This window comes from Oncorhynchus clarkii, chromosome 7 (assembly GCF_045791955.1).
Source record: "Oncorhynchus clarkii lewisi isolate Uvic-CL-2024 chromosome 7, UVic_Ocla_1.0, whole genome shotgun sequence".
NCBI classification, from domain to species: Eukaryota; Metazoa; Chordata; class Actinopteri; order Salmoniformes; family Salmonidae; genus Oncorhynchus; species Oncorhynchus clarkii.
This window is the reverse complement of record NC_092153.1, coordinates 15,115,671-15,135,121: the sequence shown is the minus strand read 5'-3', so window position 1 is coordinate 15,135,121 and position 19,451 is coordinate 15,115,671. Positions and strand designations below refer to the sequence as shown.

At 43.4% G+C, this 19,451-nt stretch overlaps 18 non-coding genes across 18 annotated transcripts; all 18 read right to left on the bottom strand.

The window, feature by feature from the left end:
* Window positions 1-261: 261 nt before the first annotated feature.
* Window positions 262-333, bottom strand: trnam-cau (transfer RNA methionine (anticodon CAU)). The gene has a single exon. It is a non-coding gene; the product is annotated as a tRNA-Met (tRNA).
* Window positions 334-805: 472 nt separating this feature from the next.
* On the bottom strand, window positions 806-877 carry trnam-cau (transfer RNA methionine (anticodon CAU)). The gene has a single exon. It is a non-coding gene; the product is annotated as a tRNA-Met (tRNA).
* A 199-nt stretch (window positions 878-1,076) lies between these two features.
* trnam-cau (transfer RNA methionine (anticodon CAU)) lies at window positions 1,077-1,148 on the bottom strand. The gene has a single exon. It is a non-coding gene; the product is annotated as a tRNA-Met (tRNA).
* A 1,014-nt stretch (window positions 1,149-2,162) lies between these two features.
* On the bottom strand, window positions 2,163-2,234 carry trnam-cau (transfer RNA methionine (anticodon CAU)). Its single transcript has one exon. It is a non-coding gene; the product is annotated as a tRNA-Met (tRNA).
* A 743-nt stretch (window positions 2,235-2,977) lies between these two features.
* Window positions 2,978-3,049, bottom strand: trnam-cau (transfer RNA methionine (anticodon CAU)). Its single transcript has one exon. It is a non-coding gene; the product is annotated as a tRNA-Met (tRNA).
* Window positions 3,050-3,280: 231 nt separating this feature from the next.
* trnar-ccu (transfer RNA arginine (anticodon CCU)) lies at window positions 3,281-3,353 on the bottom strand. The gene has a single exon. It is a non-coding gene; the product is annotated as a tRNA-Arg (tRNA).
* A 405-nt stretch (window positions 3,354-3,758) lies between these two features.
* trnam-cau (transfer RNA methionine (anticodon CAU)) lies at window positions 3,759-3,830 on the bottom strand. The gene has a single exon. It is a non-coding gene; the product is annotated as a tRNA-Met (tRNA).
* Window positions 3,831-4,302: 472 nt separating this feature from the next.
* trnam-cau (transfer RNA methionine (anticodon CAU)) lies at window positions 4,303-4,374 on the bottom strand. The gene has a single exon. It is a non-coding gene; the product is annotated as a tRNA-Met (tRNA).
* Window positions 4,375-4,574: 200 nt separating this feature from the next.
* On the bottom strand, window positions 4,575-4,646 carry trnam-cau (transfer RNA methionine (anticodon CAU)). The gene has a single exon. It is a non-coding gene; the product is annotated as a tRNA-Met (tRNA).
* A 743-nt stretch (window positions 4,647-5,389) lies between these two features.
* Window positions 5,390-5,461, bottom strand: trnam-cau (transfer RNA methionine (anticodon CAU)). Its single transcript has one exon. It is a non-coding gene; the product is annotated as a tRNA-Met (tRNA).
* A 743-nt stretch (window positions 5,462-6,204) lies between these two features.
* trnam-cau (transfer RNA methionine (anticodon CAU)) lies at window positions 6,205-6,276 on the bottom strand. Its single transcript has one exon. It is a non-coding gene; the product is annotated as a tRNA-Met (tRNA).
* Window positions 6,277-6,745: 469 nt separating this feature from the next.
* Window positions 6,746-6,817, bottom strand: trnam-cau (transfer RNA methionine (anticodon CAU)). The gene has a single exon. It is a non-coding gene; the product is annotated as a tRNA-Met (tRNA).
* Window positions 6,818-9,488: 2,671 nt separating this feature from the next.
* trnam-cau (transfer RNA methionine (anticodon CAU)) lies at window positions 9,489-9,560 on the bottom strand. Its single transcript has one exon. It is a non-coding gene; the product is annotated as a tRNA-Met (tRNA).
* A 224-nt stretch (window positions 9,561-9,784) lies between these two features.
* On the bottom strand, window positions 9,785-9,857 carry trnar-ccu (transfer RNA arginine (anticodon CCU)). The gene has a single exon. It is a non-coding gene; the product is annotated as a tRNA-Arg (tRNA).
* A 6,216-nt stretch (window positions 9,858-16,073) lies between these two features.
* Window positions 16,074-16,146, bottom strand: trnar-ccu (transfer RNA arginine (anticodon CCU)). Its single transcript has one exon. It is a non-coding gene; the product is annotated as a tRNA-Arg (tRNA).
* A 677-nt stretch (window positions 16,147-16,823) lies between these two features.
* Window positions 16,824-16,895, bottom strand: trnai-uau (transfer RNA isoleucine (anticodon UAU)). The gene has a single exon. It is a non-coding gene; the product is annotated as a tRNA-Ile (tRNA).
* Window positions 16,896-17,094: 199 nt separating this feature from the next.
* On the bottom strand, window positions 17,095-17,166 carry trnam-cau (transfer RNA methionine (anticodon CAU)). The gene has a single exon. It is a non-coding gene; the product is annotated as a tRNA-Met (tRNA).
* A 472-nt stretch (window positions 17,167-17,638) lies between these two features.
* Window positions 17,639-17,711, bottom strand: trnar-ccu (transfer RNA arginine (anticodon CCU)). The gene has a single exon. It is a non-coding gene; the product is annotated as a tRNA-Arg (tRNA).
* Between the last annotated feature and the right edge of the window lie 1,740 nt (window positions 17,712-19,451).

Genomic DNA, 19,451 nt, shown 5'->3' with positions numbered 1-19,451 from the left:
TGTTTTTGATCCATCGACCTCTGGGTTATGGGCCCAGCACGCTTCCGCTGCGCCACTCTGCTCTCAGCCACTTCAGAAAAGACTAGAACTCACAATCCATGGCTTAGGAGTCCAGCATCTTAGGCCACTGGGATACTGTGTAAACAGTATGACCTATACGAACTGTTGGAAGAGGTAAAAAAATATATATAATGGCACTGAGACATGACCATGAAACGACACATTTTTTAAAAATGTTGTTCGCACTTAAAATAAACTGTTTAGCAGAGGATGGTTTCGATCCATCGACCTCTGGGTTATGGGCCCAGCACGCTTCCGCTGCGCCACTCTGCTCTCAGCCACTTCAGAAAAGACTAGAACTCACAATCCATGGCTTAGGAGTCCAGTATCTTAGGCCACTGGGATACTGTGTAAACAGTATGACCTATACGAACTGTTGGAAGAGGTAAAAAAATATATATAATGGCACTGAGACATTATGCCCATGAAACGACACATTTTTTAAAAATGTTGTTCGCACTTAAAATAAACTGTTTAGCAGAGGATGGTTTCGATCCATTGACCTCTGGGTTATGGGCCCAGCACGCTTCCGCTGCGCCACTCTGCTCGCAGCCACTTCAGAAAAGACTAGAACTCACAATCCATGGCTTAGGAGTCCAGTATCTTAGGCCACTGGGATACTGTGTAAACAGTATGACCTATACGAACTGTTGGAAGAGGTAAAAAAATATATATAATGGCACTGAGACATGCCCATGAAACGACACATTTTATAAAAATGTTGTTGCACTTAAAATAAACTGTTTAGCAGAGGATGGTTTCGATCCATCGACCTCTGGGTTATGGGCCCAGCACGCTTCCGCTGCGCCACTCTGCTATCAGCCACTTCAGAAAAGACTAGAACTCACAATCCATGGCTTAGGAGTCCAGTATCTTAGGCCACTGGGATACTGTGTAAACAGTATGACCTATACGAACTGTTGGAAGAGGTAAAAAAATATATATAATGGCACTGAGACATGACCATGAAAAGACACATTTTTTTAAAATGTTGTTCGCACTTAAAATAAACTGTTTAGCAGAGGATGGTTTCGATCCATCGACCTCTGGGTTATGGGCCCAGCACGCTTCCGCTGCGCCACTCTGCTCTCAGCCACTTCAGAAAAGACTAGAACTCACAATCCATGGCTTAGGAGTCCAGTATCTTAGGCCACTGGGATACTGTGTAAACAGTATGACCTATACGAACTGTTGGAAGAGGTAAAAAAATATATATAATGGCACTGAGACATGACCATGAAAAGACACATTTTTTAAAAATGTTGTTCGCACTTAAAATAAACTGTTTAGCAGAGGATGGTTTCGATCCATCAACCTCTGGGTTATGGGCCCAGCACGCTTCCGCTGCACCACTCTGCTCTCAGCCACTTCAGAAAAGACTAGAACTCACAATCCATGGCTTAGGAGTCCAGTATCTTAGGCCACTGGGATACTGTGTAAACAGTATGACCTATACGAACTGTTGGAAGAGGTAAAAAAAAAATTATAATGGCACTGAGACATACCCATGAAAGGACACATTTTTTAAAACTGTTGTTCGCACTTAAAATAAACTGTTTAGCAGAGGATGGTTTCGATCCATCGACCTCTGGGTTATGGGCCCAGCACGCTTCCGCTTCGCCACTCTGCTCGCAGCCACTTCAGAAAAGACTAGAACTCACAATCCATGGCTTAGGAGTCCAGTATCTTAGGCCACTGGGATACTGTGTAAACAGTATGACCTATACGAACTGTTGGAAGAGGTAAAAAAATATATATAATGGCACTGAGACATTATGCCCATGAAACGACACATTTTTTAAAAATGTTGTTCGCACTTAAAATAAACTGTTTAGCAGAGGATGGTTTCGATCCATTGACCTCTGGGTTATGGGCCCAGCACTCTTCCGCTGCGCCACTCTGCTCGCAGCCACTTCAGAAAAGACTAGAACTCACAATCCATGGCTTAGGAGTCCAGTATCTTAGGCCACTGGGATACTGTGTAAACAGTATGACCTATACGAACTGTTGGAAGAGGTAAAAAAATATATATAATGGCACTGAGACATGCCCATGAAACGACACATTTTATAAAAATGTTGTTGCACTTAAAATAAACTGTTTAGCAGAGGATGGTTTCGATCCATCGACCTCTGGGTTATGGGCCCAGCACGCTTCCGCTGCGCCACTCTGCTATCAGCCACTTCAGAAAAGACTAGAACTCACAATCCATGGCTTAGGAGTCCAGTATCTTAGGCCACTGGGATACTGTGTAAACAGTATGACCTATACGAACTGTTGGAAGAGGTAAAAAAATATATATAATGGCACTGAGACTTTATGCCCATGAAACGACACATTTTTAAAAAATGTTGTTCGCACTTAAAGTAAACTGTTTAGCAGAGGATGGTTTCGATCCATTGACCTCTGGGTTATGGGCCCAGCACGCTTCCGCTGCGCTACTCTGCTCGCAGCCACTTCAGAAAAGACTAGAACTCACAATCCATGGCTTAGGAGTCCAGTATCTTAGGCCACTGGGATACTGTGTAAACAGTATGACCTATACGAACTGTTGGAAGAGGTAAAAAAATATATATAATGGCACTGAGACATGCCCATGAAACGACACATTTTTAAAAAATGTTGTTCGCACTTAAAATAAACTGTTTAGCAGAGGATGTTTCGATCCATCGACCTCTGGGTTATGGGCCAAGCAAGCTTCCGCTGCTCCACTCTGCTCTCATCCGCTTCAGAAAAGACTAGAACTCACAATCCATTGCTTAGGAGTCTAGTGTCTTAGGCCACTGGGATACTGTGTAAACAGTATGACCTATACGAACTGTTGGAAGAGGTAAAAAAATATATATAATGGCACTGAGACATGCCCATGAAACGACACATTTTTTAAAAATGTTGTTCGCACTTAAAATAAACTGTTTAGCAGAGGATGGTTTCGATCCATCGACCTCTGGGTTATGGGCCCAGCACGCTTCCGCTGCGCCACTCTGCTCTCAGCCACTTCAGAAAAGACTAGAACTCACAATCCATGGCTTAGGAGTCCAGTATCTTAGGCCACTGGGATACTGTGTAAACAGTATGACCTATACGAACTGTTGGAAGAGGTAAAAAAAAAATTATAATGGCACTGAGACATTGAACTGTTTAGCAGAGGATGGTTTCGATCCATCGACCTCTGGGTTATGGGCACAGCACGCTTCCGCTGCACCACTCTGCTTCCATCCACCCCAGATGGGACTTGAACCCACAATCCCTGGCTTAGGAGGCCAGTGCCTTATCCATTAGGCCACTGGGGCACTGTCTACCTTTTGCAAATAGTACGAACTGATACAAGCAGTAAAAACAATGTGTACTGGATAGCACTGAGACACGCAAATTAAATTTAGCTTTCTAATTTCTGTTTGCGTTTCATTTTTGATAATAATCTGATTAGCAGAGGATGTTTTTGATCCATCGACCTCTGGGTTATGGGCCCAGCACGCTTCCGCTGCGCCACTCTGCTCTCAGCCACTTCAGAAAAGACTAGAACTCACAATCCATGGCTTAGGAGTCCAGCATCTTAGGCCACTGGGATACTGTGTAAACAGTATGACCTATACGAACTGTTGGAAGAGGTAAAAAAATATATATAATGGCACTGAGACATGACCATGAAACGACACATTTTTTAAAAATGTTGTTCGCACTTAAAATAAACTCTTTAGCAGAGGATGGTTTCGATCCATCGACCTCTGGGTTATGGGCCCAGCACGCTTCCGCTGCGCCACTCTGCTCTCAGCCACTTCAGAAAAGACTAGAACTCACAATCCATGGCTTAGGAGTCCAGTATCTTAGGCCACTGGGATACTGTGTAAACAGTATGACCTATACGAACTGTTGGAAGAGGTAAAAAAATATATATAATGGCACTGAGACATTATGCCCATGAAACGACACATTTTTTAAAAATGTTGTTCGCACTTAAAATAAACTGTTTAGCAGAGGATGGTTTCGATCCATTGACCTCTGGGTTATGGGCCCAGCACGCTTCCGCTGCGCCACTCTGCTCGCAGCCACTTCAGAAAAGACTAGAACTCACAATCCATGGCTTAGGAGTCCAGTATCTTAGGCCACTGGGATACTGTGTAAACAGTATGACCTATACGAACTGTTGGAAGAGGTAAAAAAATATATATAATGGCACTGAGACATGCCCATGAAACGACACATTTTATAAAAATGTTGTTGCACTTAAAATAAACTGTTTAGCAGAGGATGGTTTCGATCCATCGACCTCTGGGTTATGGGCCCAGCACGCTTCCGCTGCGCCACTCTGCTATCAGCCACTTCAGAAAAGACTAGAACTCACAATCCATGGCTTAGGAGTCCAGTATCTTAGGCCACTGGGATACTGTGTAAACAGTATGACCTATACGAACTGTTGGAAGAGGTAAAAAAATATATATAATGGCACTGAGACATGACCAATGAAAAGACACATTTTTTAAAAATGTTGTTCGCACTTAAAATAAACTGTTTAGCAGAGGATGGTTTCGATCCATCGACCTCTGGGTTATGGGCCCAGCACGCTTCCGCTGCGCCACTCTGCTCTCAGCCACTTCAGAAAAGACTAGAACTCACAATCCATGGCTTAGGAGTCCAGTATCTTAGGCCACTGGGATACTGTGTAAACAGTATGACCTATACGAACTGTTGGAAGAGGTAAAAAAAAAATTATAATGGCACCTAGACATGACCATGAAAAGACACATTTTTTAAAACTGTTGTTCGCACTTAAAATAAACTGTTTAGCAGAGGATGGTTTCGATCCATCGACCTCTGGGTTATGGGCCCAGCACGCTTCCGCTTCGCCACTCTGCTCGCAGCCACTTCAGAAAAGACTAGAACTCACAATCCATGGCTTAGGAGTCCAGTATCTTAGGCCACTGGGATACTGTGTAAACAGTATGACCTATACGAACTGTTGGAAGAGGTAAAAAAATATATATAATGGCACTAAGACATTATGCCCATGAAACGACACATTTTTTAAAAATGTTGTTCGCACTTAAAATAAACTGTTTAGCAGAGGATGGTTTCGATCCATTGACCTCTGGGTTATGGGCCCAGCACGCTTCCGCTGCGCCACTCTGCTCGCAGCCACTTCAGAAAAGACTAGAACTCACAATCCATGGCTTAGGAGTCCAGTATCTTAGGCCACTGGGATACTGTGTAAACAGTATGACCTATACGAACTGTTGGAAGAGGTAAAAAAATATATATAATGGCACTGAGACATGCCCATGAAACGACACATTTTATAAAAATGTTGTTGCACTTAAAATAAACTGTTTAGCAGAGGATGGTTTCGATCCATCGACCTCTGGGTTATGGGCCCAGCACGCTTCCGCTGCGCCACTCTGCTATCAGCCACTTCAGAAAAGACTAGAACTCACAATCCATGGCTTAGGAGTCCAGTATCTTAGGCCACTGGGATACTGTGTAAACAGTGTGACCTATACGAACTGTTGGAAGAGGTAAAAAAATATATATAATGGCACTGAGACTTTATGCCCATGAAACGACACATTTTTAAAAAATGTTGTTCGCACTTAAAGTAAACTGTTTAGCAGAGGATGGTTTCGATCCATTGACCTCTGGGTTATGGGCCCAGCACGCTTCCGCTGCGCTACTCTGCTCGCAGCCACTTCAGAAAAGACTAGAACTCACAATCCATGGCTTAGGAGTCCAGTATCTTAGGCCACTGGGATACTGTGTAAACAGTATGACCTATACGAACTGTTGGAAGAGGTAAAAAAATATATATAATGGCACTGAGACATGCCCATGAAACGACACATTTTTAAAAAATGTTGTTCGCACTTAAAATAAACTGTTTAGCAGAGGATGTTTCGATCCATCGACCTCTGGGTTATGGGCCAAGCAAGCTTCCGCTGCTCCACTCTGCTCTCATCCGCTTCAGAAAAGACTAGAACTCACAATCCATTGCTTAGGAGTCTAGTGTCTTAGGCCACTGGGATACTGTGTAAACAGTATGACCTATACGAACTGTTGGAAGAGGTAAAAAAATATATATAATGGCACTGAGACATGCCCATGAAACGACACATTTTTTAAAAATGTTGTTCGCACTTAAAATAAACTGTTTAGCAGAGGATGGTTTCGATCCATCGACCTCTGGGTTATGGGCCCAGCACGCTTCCGCTGCGCCACTCTGCTCTCAGCCACTTCAGAAAAGACTAGAACTCAAAATCTTTGGCTTAGGAGTCCAGTATCTTAGGCCACTGGGATACTGTGTAAACAGTATGACCTATACGAACTGTTGGAAGAGGTAAAAAAATATATATAATGGCACTGAGACATGCCCATGAAACGACACATTTTTAAAAAATGTTGTTCGCACTTAAAATAAATTGTTCGGCAGAGGATGTTTCGATCCATCGACCTCTGGGTTATGGGCCCAGCACGCTTCCGCTGCGCCACTCTGCTCTCATCCGCTTCAGAAAAGACTAGAACTCACAATCCATTGCTTAGGAGTCTAGTGTCTTAGGCCACTGGGATACTGTGTAAACAGTATGACCTATACGAACTGTTGGAAGAGGTAAAAAAATATATATAATGGCACTGAGACATGCCCATGAAAGGACACATTTTTTAAAACTGTTGTTCGCACTTAAAATAAACTGTTTAGCAGAGGATGGTTTCGATCCATCGACCTCTGGGTTATGGGCCCAGCACGCTTCCGCTGCGCCACTCTGCTCTCAGCCACTTCAGAAAAGACTAGAACTCAAAATCTTTGGCTTAGGAGTCCAGTATCTTAGGCCACTGGGATACTGTGTAAACAGTATGACCTATACGAACTGTTGGAAGAGGTAAAAAAATATATATAATGGCACTGAGACATGACCATGAAAAGACACATTTTTTAAAAATGTTGTTCGCACTTAAAATAAACTGTTTAGCAGAGGATGGTTTCGACCCATCGACCTCTGGGTTATGGGCCCAGAACGCTTCCGCTGCGCCACACTGTTTCCATCCAACCCAGATGGGACTTAAACCCACAATCCCTGGCTTAGGAGGCCAGTGCCTTATCCATTAGGCCACTGGGGCACTGTCTACCAGTGTCTGCAAATAGTACGAACTGATACAAGGAGTAAAAACAATGTGTACTGGATAGCACTGAGACACGCAAATGAAATTTAGCTTTCTAATTTCTGTTTGCGTTTCATTTTTGAAAATAATCTGTTTAGCTGAGGATAGTTTCGATCCATCGACCTCTGGGTTATGGGCCCAGCACGCTTCCGCTGTGCCACTCTGCTCTCAGCCACTTCAGAAAAGACTAGAACTCACAATCCATGGCTTAGGAGTCCAGTATCTTAGGCCACTGGGATACTGTGTAAACAGTATGACCTATACGAACTGTTGGAAGAGGTAAAAAAAAAATTATAATGGCACTGAGACATGCCCATGAAACGACACATTTTTTAAAAATGTTGTTCGCACTTAAAATAAACTGTTTAGCAGAGGATGGTTTCGATCCATCGACCTCTGGGTTATGGGCCCAGCACGCTTCCGCTGCGCCACTCTGCTCTCAGCCACTTCAGAAAAGACTAGAACTCACAATCCATGGCTTAGGAGTCCAGTATCTTAGGCCACTGGGATACTGTGTAAACAGTATGACCTATACGAACTGTTGGAAGAGGTAAAAAAATATATATAATGGCACTGAGACAGGCCCATGAAACGACACATTTTTTAAAAATGTTGTTCGCACTTAAAATGAACTGTTTAGCAGAGGATGGTTTCGATCCATCGACCTCTGGGTTATGGGCCCAGCACGCTTCCGCTGCACCACTCTGCTCTCAGCCACTTCAGAAAAGACTAGAACTCACAATCCATGGCTTAGGAGTCCAGTATCTTAGGCCACTGGGATACTGTGTAAACAGTATGACCTATACGAACTGTTGGAAGAGGTAAAAAAATATATATAATGGCACTGAGACATGACCATGAAAAGACAAATTTTTAAAAAATGTTGTTCGCACTTAAAATAAACTGTTTAGCAGAGGATGGTTTCGATCCATTGACCTCTGGGTTATGGGCCCAGCACGCTTCCACTGCGCCACTCTGCTCGCAGCCACTTCAGAAAAGACTAGAACTCACAATCCATGGCTTAGGAGTCCAGTATCTTAGGCCACTGGGATACTGTGTAAACAGTATGACCTATACGAACTGTTGGAAGAGGTAAAAAAATATATATAATGGCACTGAGACATGCCCATGAAACGACACATTTTTAAAAAATGTTGTTCGCACTTAAAATAAATTGTTTGGCAGAGGATGTTTCGATCCATCGACCTCTGGGTTATGGGCCCAGCACGCTTCCGCTGCGCCACTCTGCTCTCATCCGCTTCAGAAAAGACTAGAACTCACAATCCATTGCTTAGGAGTCTAGTGTCTTAGGCCACTGGGATACTGTGTAAACAGTATGACCTATACGAACTGTTGGAAGAGGTAAAAAAATATATATAATGGCACTGAGACATGCCCATGAAAGGACACATTTTTTAAAACTGTTGTTCGCACTTAAAATAAACTGTTTAGCAGAGGATGGTTTCGATCCATCGACCTCTGGGTTATGGGCCCAGCACGCTTCCGCTGCGCCACTCTGCTCTCAGCCACTTCAGAAAAGACTAGAACTCAAAATCTTTGGCTTAGGAGTCCAGTATCTTAGGCCACTGGGATACTGTGTAAACAGTATGACCTATACGAACTGTTGGAAGAGGTAAAAAAATATATATAATGGCACTGAGACATGACCATGAAAAGACACATTTTTTAAAAATGTTGTTCGCACTTAAAATAAACTGTTTAGCAGAGGATGGTTTCGACCCATCGACCTCTGGGTTATGGGCCCAGAACGCTTCCGCTGCGCCACACTGTTTCCATCCAACCCAGATGGGACTTAAACCCACAATCCCTGGCTTAGGAGGCCAGTGCCTTATCCATTAGGCCACTGGGGCACTGTCTACCAGTGTCTGCAAATAGTACGAACTGATACAAGGAGTAAAAACAATGTGTACTGGATAGCACTGAGACACGCAAATGAAATTTAGCTTTCTAATTTCTGTTTGCGTTTCATTTTTGAAAATAATCTGTTTAGCTGAGGATAGTTTCGATCCATCGACCTCTGGGTTATGGGCCCAGCACGCTTCCGCTGTGCCACTCTGCTCTCAGCCACTTCAGAAAAGACTAGAACTCACAATCCATGGCTTAGGAGTCCAGTATCTTAGGCCACTGGGATACTGTGTAAACAGTATGACCTATACGAACTGTTGGAAGAGGTAAAAAAAAAATTATAATGGCACTGAGACATGCCCATGAAACGACACATTTTTTAAAAATGTTGTTCGCACTTAAAATAAACTGTTTAGCAGAGGATGGTTTCGATCCATCGACCTCTGGGTTATGGGCCCAGCACGCTTCCACTGCGCCACTCTGCTCTCAGCCACTTCAGAAAAGACTAGAACTCACAATCCATGGCTTAGGAGTCCAGTATCTTAGGCCACTGGGATACTGTGTAAACAGTATGACCTATACGAACTGTTGGAAGAGGTAAAAAAAATTTTATAATGGCACTGAGACATTGAACTGTTTAGCAGAGGATGGTTTCGATCCATCGACCTCTGGGCACAGCACGCTTCCGCTGCACCACTCTGCTTCCATCCACCCCAGATGGGACTTGAACCCACAATCCCTGGCTTAGGAGGCCAGTGCCTTATCCATTAGGCCACTGGGGCACTGTCTACCTTTTGCAAATAGTACGAACTGATACAAGCAGTAAAAACAATGTGTACTGGATAGCACTGAGACAAGCAAATTAAATTTAGCTTTCTAATTTCTGTTTGCGTTTCATTTTTGATAATAATCTGATTAGCAGAGGATGTTTTTGATCCATCGACCTCTGGGTTATGGGCCCAGCACGCTTCCGCTGCGCCACTCTGCTCTCAGCCACTTCAGAAAAGACTAGAACTCACAATCCATGGCTTAGGAGTCCAGCATCTTAGGCCACTGGGATACTGTGTAAACAGTATGACCTATACGAACTGTTGGAAGAGGTAAAAAAATATATATAATGGCACTGAGACATGACCATGAAACGACACATTTTTTAAAAAATGTTGTTCGCACTTAAAATAAACTGTTTAGCAGAGGATGGTTTCGATCCATCAACCTCTGGGTTATGGGCCCAGCACGCTTCCGCTGCACCACTCTGCTCTCAGCCACTTCAGAAAAGACTCACAATCCATGGCTTAGGAGTCCAGTATCTTAGGCCACTGGGATACTGTGTAAACAGTATGACCTATACGAACTGTTGGAAGAGGTAAAAAAAAAATTATAATGGCACTGAGACATACCCATGAAAGGACACATTTTTTAAAACTGTTGTTCGCACTTAAAATAAACTGTTTAGCAGAGGATGGTTTCGATCCATCGACCTCTGGGTTATGGGCCCAGCACGCTTCCGCTTCGCCACTCTGCTCGCAGCCACTTCAGAAAAGACTAGAACTCACAATCCATGGCTTAGGAGTCCAGTATCTTAGGCCACTGGGATACTGTGTAAACAGTATGACCTATACGAACTGTTGGAAGAGGTAAAAAAATATATATAATGGCACTGAGACATTATGCCCATGAAACGACACATTTTTTAAAAATGTTGTTCGCACTTAAAATAAACTGTTTAGCAGAGGATGGTTTCGATCCATTGACCTCTGGGTTATGGGCCCAGCACGCTTCCGCTGCGCCACTCTGCTCGCAGCCACTTCAGAAAAGACTAGAACTCACAATCCATGGCTTAGGAGTCCAGTATCTTAGGCCACTGGGATACTGTGTAAACAGTATGACCTATACGAACTGTTGGAAGAGGTAAAAAAATATATATAATGGCACTGAGACATGCCCATGAAACGACACATTTTATAAAAATGTTGTTGCACTTAAAATAAACTGTTTAGCAGAGGATGGTTTCGATCCATCAACCTCTGGGTTATGGGCCCAGCACGCTTCCGCTGCACCACTCTGCTCTCAGCCACTTCAGAAAAGACTAGAACTCACAATCCATGGCTTAGGAGTCCAGTATCTTAGGCCACTGGGATACTGTGTAAACAGTGTGACCTATACGAACTGTTGGAAGAGGTAAAAAAATATATATAATGGCACTGAGACTTTATGCCCATGAAACGACACATTTTTAAAAAATGTTGTTCGCACTTAAAGTAAACTGTTTAGCAGAGGATGGTTTCGATCCATTGACCTCTGGGTTATGGGCCCAGCACGCTTCCGCTGCGCTACTCTGCTCGCAGCCACTTCAGAAAAGACTAGAACTCACAATCCATGGCTTAGGAGTCCAGTATCTTAGGCCACTGGGATACTGTGTAAACAGTATGACCTATACGAACTGTTGGAAGAGGTAAAAAAATATATATAATGGCACTGAGACATGCCCATGAAACGACACATTTTTAAAAAATGTTGTTCGCACTTAAAATAAACTGTTTAGCAGAGGATGTTTCGATCCATCGACCTCTGGGTTATGGGCCAAGCAAGCTTCCGCTGCTCCACTCTGCTCTCATCCGCTTCAGAAAAGACTAGAACTCACAATCCATTGCTTAGGAGTCTAGTGTCTTAGGCCACTGGGATACTGTGTAAACAGTATGACCTATACGAACTGTTGGAAGAGGTAAAAAAATATATATAATGGCACTGAGACATGCCCATGAAACGACACATTTTTTAAAAATGTTGTTCGCACTTAAAATAAACTGTTTAGCAGAGGATGGTTTCGATCCATCGACCTCTGGGTTATGGGCCCAGCACGCTTCCGCTGCGCCACTCTGCTCTCAGCCACTTCAGAAAAGACTAGAACTCAAAATCTTTGGCTTAGGAGTCCAGTATCTTAGGCCACTGGGATACTGTGTAAACAGTATGACCTATACGAACTGTTGGAAGAGGTAAAAAAATATATATAATGGCACTGAGACAGGCCCATGAAACGACACATTTTTTAAAAATGTTGTTCGCACTTAAAATGAACTGTTTAGCAGAGGATGGTTTCGATCCATCGACCTCTGGGTTATGGGCCCAGCACGCTTCCGCTGCGCCACTCTGCTCTCAGCCACTTCAGAAAAGACTAGAACTCACAATCCATGGCTTAGGAGTCCAGTATCTTAGGCCACTGGGATACTGTGTAAACAGTATGACCTATACGAACTGTTGGAAGAGGTAAAAAAATATATATAATGGCACTGAGACATGACCATGAAAAGACAAATTTTTTAAAAATGTTGTTCGCACTTAAAATAAACTGTTTAGCAGAGGATGGTTTCGATCCATTGACCTCTGGGTTATGGGCCCAGCACGCTTCCACTGCGCCACTCTGCTCGCAGCCACTTCAGAAAAGACTAGAACTCACAATCCATGGCTTAGGAGTCCAGTATCTTAGGCCACTGGGATACTGTGTAAACAGTATGACCTATACGAACTGTTGGAAGAGGTAAAAAAATATATATAATGGCACTGAGACATGCCCATGAAACGACACATTTTTAAAAAATGTTGTTCGCACTTAAAATAAACTGTTTGGCAGAGGATGTTTCGATCCATCGACCTCTGGGTTATGGGCCCAGCACGCTTCCGCTGCGCCACTCTGCTCTCATCCGCTTCAGAAAAGACTAGAACTCACAATCCATTGCTTAGGAGTCTAGTGTCTTAGGCCACTGGGATACTGTGTAAACAGTATGACCTATACGAACTGTTGGAAGAGGTAAAAAAATATATATAATGGCACTGAGACATGCCCATGAAAGGACACATTTTTTAAAACTGTTGTTCGCACTTAAAATAAACTGTTTAGCAGAGGATGGTTTCGATCCATCGACCTCTGGGTTATGGGCCCAGCACGCTTCCGCTGCGCCACTCTGCTCTCAGCCACTTCAGAAAAGACTAGAACTCAAAATCTTTGGCTTAGGAGTCCAGTATCTTAGGCCACTGGGATACTGTGTAAACAGTATGACCTATACGAACTGTTGGAAGAGGTAAAAAAATATATATAATGGCACTGAGACATTATGCCCATGAAACGACACATTTTTAAAAAATGTTGTTCGCACTTAAAATAAACTGTTTAGCAGAGGATGGTTTCGACCCATCGACCTCTGGGTTATGGGCCCAGCACGCTTCCGCTGCGCCACTCTGTTTCCATCCAACCCAGATGGGACTTAAACCCACAATCCCTGGCTTAGGAGGCCAGTGCCTTATCCATTAGGCCACTGGGGCACTGTCTACCAGTGTCTGCAAATAGTACGAACTGATACAAGGAGTAAAAACAATGTGTACTGGATAGCACTGAGACACGCAAATGAAATTTGTCTTTCTAATTTCTGTTTGCGTTTCATTTTTGAAAATGATCTGTTTAGCAGAGGATGGTTTCGATCCATCGACCTCTGGGTTATGGGCCCAGCACGCTTCCGCTGTGCCACTCTGCTCTCAGCCACTTCAGAAAAGACTAGAACTCACAATCCATGGCTTAGGAGTCCAGTATCTTAGGCCACTGGGATACTGTGTAAACAGTATGACCTATACGAACTGTTGGAAGAGGTAAAAAAATATATATAATGGCACTGAGACATGCCCATGAAACGACACATTTTTTAAAAATGTTGTTCGCACTTAAAATAAACTGTTTAGCAGAGGATGGTTTCGATCCATCGATCTCTGGGTTATGGGCCCAGCACGCTTCCGCTGCGCCACGCTGCTCTCAGCCACTTCAGAAAAGACTAGAACTCACAATCCATGGCTTAGGAGTCCAGTATCTTAGGCCACTGGGATACTGTGTAAACAGTATGACCTATACGAACTGTTGGAAGAGGTAAAAAAATATATATAATGGCACTGAGACATTATGCCCATGAAACGACACATTTTTTAAAAATGTTGTTCGCACTTAAAATAAACTGTTTAGCAGAGAATGGTTTCGACCCATCGACCTCTGGGTTATGGGCCCAGCACGCTTCCGCTGCGCCACTCTGTTTCCATCCAACCCAGATGGGACTTAAACCCACAATCCCTGGCTTAGGAGGCCAGTGCCTTATCCATTAGGCCACTGGGGCACTGTCTACCAGTGTCTGCAAATAGTACGAACTGATACAAGGAGTAAAAACAATGTGTACTGGATAGCACTGAGACACGCAAATGAAATTTAGCTTTCTAATTTCTGTTTGCGTTTCATTTTTGAAAATAATCTGTTTAGCAGAGGATGGTTTCGATCCATCGACCGCTGGGTTATGGGCCCAGCACGCTTCCGCTGTGCCACTCTGCTCTCAGCCACTTCAGAAAAGACTAGAACTCACAATCCATGGCTTAGGAGTCCAGTATCTTAGGCCACTGGGATACTGTGTAAACAGTATGACCCATACGAACTGTTGGAAGAGGTAAAAAAAAAATTATAATGGCACTGAGACATGCCCATGAAACGACACATTTAAAAAAAATGTTGTTCGCACTTAAAATGAACTGTTTAGCAGAGGATGGTTTCGATCCATCAACCTCTGGGTTATGGGCCAAGCACGCTTCCGCTGCACCACTCTGCTCTCAGCCACTTCAGAAAAGACTAGAACTCACAATCCATGGCTTAGGAGTCCAGTATCTTAGGCCACTGGGATACTGTGTAAACAGTATGACCTATACGAACTGTTGGAAGAGGTAAAAAAATATATATAATGGCACTGAGACATGCCCATGAAAGGACACATTTTTTAAAACTGTTGTTCGCACTTAAAATAAACTGTTTAGCAGAGGATGGTTTCGATCCATCGACCTCTGGGTTATGGGCCCAGCACGCTTCCGCTGCGCCACTCTGCTCTCAGCCACTTCAGAAAAGACTAGAACTCACAATCCATGGCTTAGGAGTCCAGTATCTTAGGCCACTGGGATACTGTGTAAACAGTATGACCTATACGAACTGTTGGAAGAGGTAAAAAAAAAATTATAATGGCACTGAGACATTATGCCCATGAAATGACACATTTTTTAAAAATGTTGTTCGCACTTAAAATAAACTGTTTAGCAGAGGATGGTTTCGATCCATCGACCTCTGGGTTATGGGCCCAGCACGCTTCCGCTGCGCCACTCTGCTCTCATCTGCTTCAGAAAAGACTAGAACTCACAATCCATTGCTTAGGAGTCCAGTGTCTTAGGCCACTGGGATACTGTGTAAACAGTATGACCTATACGAACTGTTGGAAGAGGTAAAAAAAAATATATAATGGCACTGAGACATGCCCATGAAACGACACATTTTTTAAAAATGTTGTTCGCACTTAAAATAAACTGTTTAGCAGAGGATGGTTTCGATCCATCGACCTCTGGGTTATGGGCCCAGCACGCTTCCGCTGTGCCACTCTGCTCTCAGCCACTTCAGAAAAGACTAGAACTCAAAATCCATGGCTTAGGAGTCCAGTATCTTAGGCCACTGGGATCCTGTGTAAACAGTATGACCTATACGAACTGTTGGAAGAGCTAAAAAAAATATATATAATGGCGCTGAGACATGCCCATGAAACGACACATTTTTTAAAAATGTTGTTCGCACTTAAAATAAACTGTTTAGCAGAGGATGGTTTCGATCCATCGACCTCTGGGTTATGGGAACAGCACGCTTCCGCTGCGCCACTCTGCTCTCAGCCACTTCAGAAAAGACTAGAACTCACAATCCATGGCTTAGGAGTCCAGTATCTTAGGCCACTGGGATACTGTGTAAACCGTATGACCTATACAAACTGTTGGAAGAGGTAAAAAAATATATATAATGGCACTGAGACATGCCCATGAAACGACACATTTTTTAAAAATGTCGTTCGCACTTAAAATAAACTGTTTAGCAGAGGATGGTTTCGATCCATCGACCACTGGGTTATGGGCCCAGCACGCTTCCGCTGCGCCACTCTGCTTCCATCCACCCCAGATGGGACTTGAACCCAAAAACCCTGGCTTAGGAGGCCAGTGCCTTATCCATTAGGCCACTGGGGCACTGTCTACCTTTTGTAAATAGTACGAACTGATACAAGCAGTAAAAACATTGTGTACTGGATAGCACTGAGACACGTAAATGAAATTTAGCTTTCTAATTTCTGTTTGCGTTTCATTTTTGAAAATAATCTGTTTAGCAGAGGATGGTTTCGATCCATCGACCTCTGGGTTATTGGCCCAGCACGCTTCCGCTGCGCCACTCTGCTCTCAGCCACTTCAGAAAAGACTAGAACTCACAATCCATGGCTTAGGAGTCCAGTATCTTAGGCCACTGGGATACTGTGTAAACAGTATGACCTATACGAACTGTTGGAAGAGGTAAAAAAAAATTATAATGGCACTGAGACATTATGCCCATGAAACGACACATTTTTTAAAAATGTCGTTCGCACTTAAAATAAACTGTTTAGCAGAGGATGGTTTCGATCCATCGACCTCCGGGTTATGGGCCTAGCACGCTGCCGCTGTGCCACTCTGCTCTCAGCCACTTCAGAAAAGGCTAGAACTCAAAATATTTGGCTTAGGAGTCCAGTATCTTAGGCCACTGGGATACTGTGTAAACAGTATGACCTATACGAACTGTTGGAAGAGGTAAAAAATATATATAATGGCACTGAGACATGCCCATGAAACGACACATTTTTAAAAAATGTTGTTCGCACTTAAAATAAACTGTTTAGCAGAGGATGGTTTCGATCCATCGACCTCTGGGTTATAAGCCCAGCACGCTTCCGCTGCGCCACTCTGCTCTCAGCCACTTCATAATAGACTAGAACTCACAATCCATGGCTTAGGAGTCCAGTATCTTAGGCCACTGGGAAACTGTGTAAACAGTATGACCTATACGAACTGTTGGAAGAGGTAAAAAAATATATATAATGGCACTGAGACATGCCCATGAAACGACACATTTTTAAAAAATGTTGTTCGCACTTAAAATAAACTGTTTAGCAGAGGATGGTTTCGATCCATCGACCTCTGGGTTATGAGCCCAGCACGCTTCCGCTGCGCCACTCTGCTCTCAGCCACTTCAGAAAAGACTAGAACTCACAATCCATGGCTTAGGAGTCCAGTATCTTAGGCCACTGGGAAACTGTGTAAACAGTATGACCTATACGAACTGTTGGAAGAGGTAAAAAAATATATATAATGGCACTGAGACATGCCCATGAAAAGACACATTTTTAAAAAATGTTGTTCGCACTTAAAATAAACTGTTTAGCAGAGGATGGTTTCGATCCATCGACCTTTGGGTTATGGGCCCAGCACGCTTCCGCTGCGCCACTCTGCTCTCAGCCACTTCAGAAAAGACTAGAACTCACAATCCATGGCTTAGGAGTCCAGTATCTTAGGCCACTGGGATACTGTGTAAACAGTATGACCTATACGAACTGTTGGAAGAGGTAAAAAAAAATTATAATGGCACTGAGACATTATGCCCATGAGACATTATGGGCCCAGCACGCTTCCGCTGCGTCACTCTGCTTCCATCCACCCCAGATGGGACTTGAACCCACAATCCCTGGCTTAGGAGGCCAGTGCCTTATCCATTAGGCCACTGGGGCACTGTCTACCTTTTGCAAATAGTACGAACTGATACAAGCAGTAAAAACAATGTGTACTGGATAGCACTGAGACACGCAAATGAAATTTAGCTTTCTAATTTCTGTTTGCGTTTCATTTTTGAAAATAATCTGTTTAGCAGAGGATGGTTTCGATCCATCGACTTCTGGGTTATGGGCCCAGCACGCTTCCGCTGTGCCACTCTGCTCTCAGCCACTTCAGAAAAGACTAGAACTCAAAATCTTTGGCTTAGGAGTCCAGTATCTTAGGCCACTGGGATACTGTGTAAACAGTATGACCTATACAAACTGTTGGAAGAGGTCAAAAAATATATATAATGGCACTGAGACATGCCCATGAAACGACAAATTTTTTAAAAATGTTGTTCTCACTTAAAATAAACTGTTTAGCAGAGGATGGTTTCGATTCATCGACCCCTGGGTTATCGGCACAGCACGCTTCCGCTGCGCCACTCTGCTCTCAGCCACTTCAGAAAAGACTAGAACTCAAAATCTTTGGCTGAGGAGTCCAGTATCTTAGGCCACTGGGATACTGTGTAAACAGTATGACCTATACGAACTGTTGGAAGAGGTAAAAAAAAATTATAATGGCACTGAGACATTATGCCCATGAAACGACACATTTTTTAAAAATGTTGTTCGCACTTAAAATAAACTATTTAGCAGAGGATGGTTTCGATCCATCTACCTCTGGGTTATGGGCCCAGCACGCTTCCGCTGCGCCACTCTGCTCTCAGCCACTTCAGAAAAGACTAGAACTCAAAATCTTTGGCTTAGGAGTCCAGTATCTTAGGCCACTGGGATACTGTGTAAACAGTATGACCTAAACAAACTGTTGGAAGAGGTAAAAAAATATATATAATGGCACTGAGACATGCCCATGAAACGACACATTTTTAAAAAATGTTGTTCGCACTTAAAATAAACTGTTTAGCAGAGGATGTTTCGATCCATCGCCCTCTGGGTTATGGGCCCAGCACGCTTCCGCTGCGCCACTCTGCTCTCATCCCCTTCAGAAAAGACTAGAACTCACAATCCATTGCTTAGGAGTCCAGTGTATTAGGCCACTGGGATACTGTGTAAACAGTATGACCTATACGAACTGTTGGAAGAGGTAAAAAAAAAATTATAATGGCACTGAGACATGCCCATGAAACGACACATTTTTAAAAAATGTTGTTCGCACTTAAAATGAACTGTTTAGCAGAGAATGGTTTCGATCCATCGACCTCTGGGTTATGGGCCCAGCACGCTTCCGCTGCGCCACTCTGCTCTCAGCCACTTCAGAAAAGACTAGAACTCACAATCCATGGCTTAGGAGTCCAGTATCTTAGGCCACTGGGATACTGTGTAAACAGTATGACCTATACGAACTGTTGGAAGAGGTAAAACAAAAATTATAATGGCACTGAGACATTATGCCCATGAAATAACATATTTTTTAAAAATGTTGTTCGCACTTAAAATAAACTGTTTAGCAGAGGATGGTTTCGATCCATCGACCTCTGGGTTATGGGCCCAGCACGCTTCCGCTGCGCCACTCTGCTCTCAGCCACATTAGAAAAGACTAGAACTCACAATCCATGGCTTAGGAGTCCAGTATCTTAGGCCACTGGGATACTGTGTAAACAGTATGACCTATACGAACTGTTGGAAGAGGTAAAAAAAAAATTATAATGGCACTGAGACATGCCCTTGAAACGACACATTTTTTAAAAATGT